The sequence below is a fragment of the Antechinus flavipes genome, chromosome 2 (genome assembly GCF_016432865.1).
Source record: "Antechinus flavipes isolate AdamAnt ecotype Samford, QLD, Australia chromosome 2, AdamAnt_v2, whole genome shotgun sequence".
NCBI lineage: Eukaryota > Metazoa > Chordata > Mammalia > Dasyuromorphia > Dasyuridae > Antechinus > Antechinus flavipes.
The window spans coordinates 158235153-158242129 of NC_067399.1; positions in this window are offsets into that span (position 1 = coordinate 158235153).

The following is a 6977-nucleotide window of genomic DNA, read 5'->3' on the forward strand; positions in this document are numbered from 1 at the left end:
ACCCTGTAGCTGAGCCACGTGTATATATGTCATTGAGGACTCACATGGTTGCTGTATTCTTGGAGACGATAATCTCATTCAGCCCTGGGACCAAAATATGATTCCATTTATTAAAATTCCATTTAATAAATTCCATTTATTAAAGATTTATCTTTCCCTTTCAAATAAAATATTAAACTCTCTAATTTTTATCTTGTCTCAATTTCTCTGGAATTATATTTTGGAGCCTTCCCACTGAGATATTAGAAAATGAAAGCAAGATTGGAGTGTAGAAACTTTCGGGTCTCCACCTTGGGCCTCGGGTGGCTGGAGATCTGGGTTCTTGGCCTGAAGAGGCTAGCCCTCTAGATTTTTTTTTCCAGAGTCTCTAGGAAAGAGAGCAGTTTTTAGCACTGCAGCATCACAGCCCGATGGTGGACAGTCCATTTCGGCCATGGGAGAGTAAGTCTGGATATCTTACACAATCTGATCTATTTACCTGTTCTGTCTATGCTAGCATCTGGATTTTCAGAATAATAAAATTCTGAAGGCATTAAATTCTGAGAAGGGTGTCAACAAGACACTGGATGATCCCCTCTGGTTTGGGTGTCTTCTAAGATATTACCTAGTGTGATCTGATTCTGACGCCTTTTGGGGCACTTTCTGGTTATATGTGTTAAATGTTTTGTTTAATGTTGTAATTGTGCAGTCTGTGTCTGTGATTTGTGTTCTATGTTCTGTGTGACTTGTCTCTCTGTTTTGTTGGTTAAAGGGCTCTGCTAAAGGTTTAAGAACAATGACTAAGAATTGGTTAATAAAATTGCTTGTGATTTTGAATTCCTTAACCTGTTGCTATTTAAACAGGCAGGAAAGTTTTTTCCTTAAAGCAGGTTTTCAGAGCCTGCTACAATAAAGGGCAATAAAACCTTATCTGATTGAAATTCAGGCAGGAGAAAACATTTGATTAGAAGTTTTAGGATGATTCTGAAATTGTGGGAAATAATTTTACTACTGCTTTGCCTGCTAGATTTGAGTATTCCTTTGGGCAATTTTAAAATTGTGGGAAATAATTTTACTGTTGCCTATGGAGACTAGATTTGGTTATCTTTGGAATATAAGAGCTTAAGAGCAATGACTTGTTAAAGAGAAGTACTTGCCTGAAGGGGTCGAGTGCCTCTGTGCCTCTAATTAGATAAAGTATGTTACCCTCTGAAACACTTTGGGTAATTTGTTAAAATTACAAATTATGCTTTAAATCCAGCTCTGCTGGACATGTGGGTTTAATGGAGTCATTTAGCTATCCACTGTTTTCGGAATCTTAATAGTTTTGAAGGTGATTTATGAGATACTAGAAGGAAAATTTGCATGTGGAAAAAGGTTGGGTAGGGTAGGGAGAAATGGGTTTGTCTTCAAAGGTGAAGATTAAACTCGCTCCCACTGCTTTCTGCTACTTTAGCAGTGAAGCTTGTTTAAATCATGTAGCTAAGGGAAAGAGAAGAGTTAGGTAGGAAAAGACAGAGGAAAGTTTTTAATGGAAGGATTTCTGTGTGGGGAAAATTGAGTGGAAAACGAGAGGGAATCTTTTGTCCAGGGGTGCAGTTTAGCTTGCCTTCCCTCTCCCCTGTCTCTTTGGAGGCGGAGTGGGGTGGGGGGGAGGAGAAGAAGAGTGGCCATGTGGAATTCTCCCCCACCCCCACCCCCCAGTGTGTTCTAGCCAGTTTTTAATCAAGTGTAGTCACCTGGAGGAGAAAACTGTGATTTAAGTTAATTGATTGAATATTTGTTCTTTTTTTTTAAGTGCAGCAATGTCTTTTTTTTTTTTTTAATATAGCTTTTTATTTACAAGATATATGCATGGGTAATTTTTCAGCACTGACAGTTGCAAAACCTTTTGTTCCAATTTTTCCCCTCCTTCCCTCCATCCCCTCCCCCAGATGGCAAGTAAACCAATACATGTTAAATATGTTCAATACAATATATACATGTCCATACAGTTATTTTACTGCACAAGAGGAATCAGACTTTGAAATAGTGTACAATTAGCCTTGAAGGAAATAAAAATGCAAGTAGACAAAAATAAAGGAATTGGGAATTCTATGTAGTGGTTCATAGTCATTTCCCAGAGTTCTTTCCCTGGGTGTATCTGGTTCAGTTCATTACTGCTCTATTAGAACTGATTTATTTCATTTCATTATTGAAGAGGGCCATGTCCATCAGAATTGATCAGCATATAGTATTGTTGTTGAAGTATAATGATCTCCTGGTCCTGCTCATTTCACTCAGCATCAGTTCATGTAAGTTTCTCCAGGCCTTTCTGTAATTATGCTGCTGGTCATTTCTTACTGAACAATAATATTCCATAATATTCATATACCATATTTTATTCAGCCATTCTCTGATTGATGGGCATCCACTCAATTTCCAGTTTCTGGCCACTACAAAGAGGGCTGCCAGAAACTGAATATTTGTTTCTTTTGATACATAATGGCTTCCTTGGTTAAGAATATGGTCATAAATGTGATCCCTATTTTAGTAGGGTTATTTCAAAAAGTTTAATATTTTAATTCTCTCTTGGATTCTTTTATGTGGTATTAGGATATTCTGTATAGGATATTCTATCTAAGTTTTAATTGAATTTGTATTGGGGCATTCTGAGGTCATTTAAAGAGCCTCTGAAAACAATAGTTGTTGTCTTTGTCCTTTTGAAAATGTTTCTATTATGGACAATATGCAATCTGGGATATTTGCCTATGTATGGGGTATTTTAAAAGCAAACTGGTTTGTATGTACAATGTTCACTTATGAAACTGTCTACTTAGATATGAAAGAAGTGAAGTTACTGGGACAAATTCTTACTGCTATCAATATAAGGTTATGGTAAATATCTGTTTAGGATTTATCTGAAACTTTGGTTAATAGGATTTGTTATTGGAAGTAAAATTTCTTGGGCTTATAGTTAATGCTATTTGGGAGTTTTAAAGCTCTACCCTCTGACAGTGGGACAATTAATTGGAGTAAAAATGAATTAAAGGTCTTTTATTCTGTATGTGCTGAAGGTTGAGTTTTAACTGCTTATATTATGTTATAGTTATGTGTTGGAATCCTTACAAAGTGTTAACTCATTAGAATTGATAGAGACAATAATTATCTAATTTAGTATGGTTTAGTATGATTGATCTGATCCTATGAAAAGATGTTATGGGCCAGAACTTGAAACAAGGTACTAAGTAGAATTGAGGAGACAATGTTTAAATCCAGTTTAGCATTTATTTAATCATACAACAAATAATGGTTTCCCAGTGAGATAATGATTGGTGTGTATTCAGTGAACAGCATATAAGCAAGAAGCTCTCATGGCCAAAGAGCACTCTGGGAGATACAGAAGCCCACAAGCTCACGCTCGAAAGTGGAGTCAGATTCATTTCATCTTCCACCTTTGTGCTAGCTGGAGGCTGAAGAAAGCAGTGCGCAAAGGACAAGCTGCAAGAGTTCTTGGAACCAAGTGGAGAGATAGGACTCTAAGAAAGCTAACTGTTTGGACTTGGAAAGAGAAAATAAACGTTTGGATTTTATCAGCTGGCTGCGTTTGGAGTGATTATTACTTTGAACTGAAACTAAGGCTGCCTCCAGAAAACCTCCCTGAGAAACCTGCTCCCAGAGAGAATTATATTATAAAAAAGAAGAGAACACCACAGTTATGTCCTTGCATTTTTTTTCTCCTGTGACTGATTTCTATGATCAGAACAATGGTCAATAGAAACTGTTAATGCAATTCAAGTATGGTACACCTTGCTGTTTCCAAACTAGTTATCTGTAATCATTATACCCTAAATCAGAGGTTCTCAAAGTCTGGTCCAAAGCATCCTGAGGAATTTCTAAAATCCTTTCAGAGAGTCTACAAATTCATAATTGGTTTTTATTTTTAATATGATCAATATCTATAATTGTAACCTACATAAACAAAAACTCTTTGGACAGATCCTCAATCGTTTTTAATAGGATAAAGATATTGAAAACAAAAGTTTGAGAACCACTGCCCTAAATACTTGAGCAAATAAGTATTTAGTCTTGGTCATCTGTTACTGGATATTGTATCTATGATTCTCAAATTTTTTTAAAGGTTTCTAACTAATGAGAGGACAATTAACAGTGGTCTGTGAGACCTAACTGCTGTTTTCCTATGAGGACTCTAGTTGACAGCCTTTTGCCTGTGAGGCATCTCTTCACATAGGAAGCTGCTGAGCAATCTATTTTGGCCTCCCCACATCTTGTAGCAGTCCTTGTGGATCAGTCTTTCTATCTCAGACTGTTCTAATCTTTATTTATTAGATTTGTGGGGTTTTTATTGTTGTTATTGTTCTAGATTTTGGTCAAATTACAGATATTGACTTGCTTTTGGGACCTAGACCAGCTTTGATTGTCAGCACGCCACACTATACCCATCTCCCTCCCTGGACTGAGAGTCTCCACCCATCAGCATGAAGCAGTTTTTTAATGTGACCATTTCCCCTGCTCCTAGTATACTTTGGATTGATATGGGGAATTTGGGAATGGTTGATGAATGACTGATTGGGTCATCTTTTACTGTGTGTTTAAGATTTGGGATAGAATTTATTAAAACTGTGTAACTATTGCTGTTATGTTTGAAGGATTTTTAGGAAACCCTACTGTACTAGTTTGTTATGTATAGGAATTTTGATTCACTTTTGGGATTTATATGTGGGATGATTGTTTGATAATTCCTTTCCGTGAGAAAAAAAGGGAGGAAGAGATAGGAAATTGGGGAAACAGTAGGAAATTGGGGAAAACGGTATATTTTTCTCAAAATACCTGAAAGAATGGGATTCCCTAGTTCTTATTCACTTTGATTTAGGCACTTCTGCCCCACCCTCTATCTCACTAGTTCAGATTGAATTGGAAGTCCTTAAATTTACTGAACTATGATTTGCTGGTTATGCTTTAACTTTGAAACCCCTTGTTCTGGCAGACTCAGTTTTGGGGATTATTATTTAGAAACAACCAGAAATCAGTCACCTGTCTTGGGACTGGCAGTCTCTGATCTGTTTCTCCACTCCTGTAAATCCAGTTCTTTAATTACATTCTCAAAGGATCTGGCAGTTTGATATCAGGCCTCTAAAAGTTCAGGATTGCCTGCCTTGGTCTAACTGTGTATAATCTGCTCAGAAATCCGGATCCTTTCTGCAGCCCTGTCTATTTCTCTGGGTGGGGACAGGTGGAGTGAATCTAAGCCTCACCCTTGTCCCCTGGAGAGGGTTACCCCTCTGAATGGGCCTTGAGCCCTTGAGCCCTGCTGCTCTATAAGCAGAGGCTGAGTTAAATGCACAAATGACCACAGATCTAACTCACAGTGAACTGTCCATCTCAAAGTGGATTCTCTGACTGAGATGCTCTGGAGAGGCAGAGGACATGATATGCTAGCAATAGCTAGCAACAAAGGCAAATGCAGACTTTGTATTGCTGATTAACTCTGGGGTTAATCTCTTGTCCTTGACATTAAGTCCTTGCATTTTTCTAGTTTTATTTTGGTTTATTTGCTTTACATAGGGTTGGCCAAAATTATGGTGCTAAAACCTTTCAGGTATCTCGAAGAAGGTAATTCAATGATGTGAATATTCAGAAGAGATAGAGTGTGGAATGTTGTGCCACAGTTCTCTTTTATTGTCCTGACTCAGTTTCCCTAAATTGTCCTGCCTCAGTTCCTAATTGTTTTGCTCAATCCTGCAAAACCACCCCTCCCTCCTAATCCTGATGATCCAGATAAGGAGAAAGAACTTCTATCTTAGACATCATCAGAATGTCAGGTGCCTCTCCCCATTCTGTAATCCCAATTTATCAGAATGCCTCACCCCACCCTGTCAGAACCGGATTGATAGTCCAGTATTCCCGCTCTCAGTGCTCTGACACCGCCCCTGTGTCGGTCTACCCCTGTAGCTGAGCCACATATATATGCCATTGAGAACTCACATTGGGGCAGGATTCTTGGAGACAGTAGTTTCATTCAGCCTTGGGACCAAACCATGGATCCATTTGGTCCCAGGAAATCTCTCCCTTTCAAATAAAATATTAAACTCTCTAATCTTTATCTTGTTTCAATTTCTCCGGCACTACAGTTTAACTACTAGGTTCATAGCTATTATTCCAGCTATTGACACTTTTCTAAGATTAAAGTTCAGACAATCCAATTTAGCCCTTAATTTATGCCCGACTTCCACCACCAGAGGGCATGTGGGTCTCCAGGGAAACGAGTATGTTTAAAACCCATGGGTAGCAGTGCTTACGCGATTGATGATTCTTTACATATCTAAAATGCAGTTTATGTATTCATAATATGGATTCAATAAAGGTGCTTTCCATATCAGCTAAATCTAGAAAAGCCAGTGAGGGTGACAGACAAATGAAATACAAATAATTCCAATCCACCAATTTAAATTTAGTCATACTTTCAATTTCTTTCCCCAGTTATTTTTACTATCAATCAGTCAACCATCGATCATTTATTAAGTGCTTACTAAGAGGTAGGCATAGTGCTAAGTAGCAGTTAAATGCTGGGTCTGGAGCCAGGAAGTTTTATCTAGTCTCAGCCATTTACAATCTTGGACAAATTACTTAATCTGACAAATCACTTAACATTGTCTGCCTCAGTTTCCTCAACTGTAAAATGGGGATTACAGCATCTGATTTGCAGAATTGTTGGATCAAATGGAATAATATCTGTAAAGCTCTTAGCACTGGTTCTGGCACACAGAAGGCGCTAGAAAAATGCTTATTCTCTTTCCTTTTTTTCCCTTACTCTCCCAGCTTCTAGGTCAAAACAGAGGCAAAAGTTAAGAGATTAAGACTACTAGATCCACAATGCAACACGGCCCAAAGGCCAATCACGAGAGGACGCCTTCGGGGACTGGTAATCTTTGGTTCTCTCCCCTCCCCCGGAGGCGGCGGATCTCTCAGGTTTCAGAGCAATTCACATTTTACGTTAA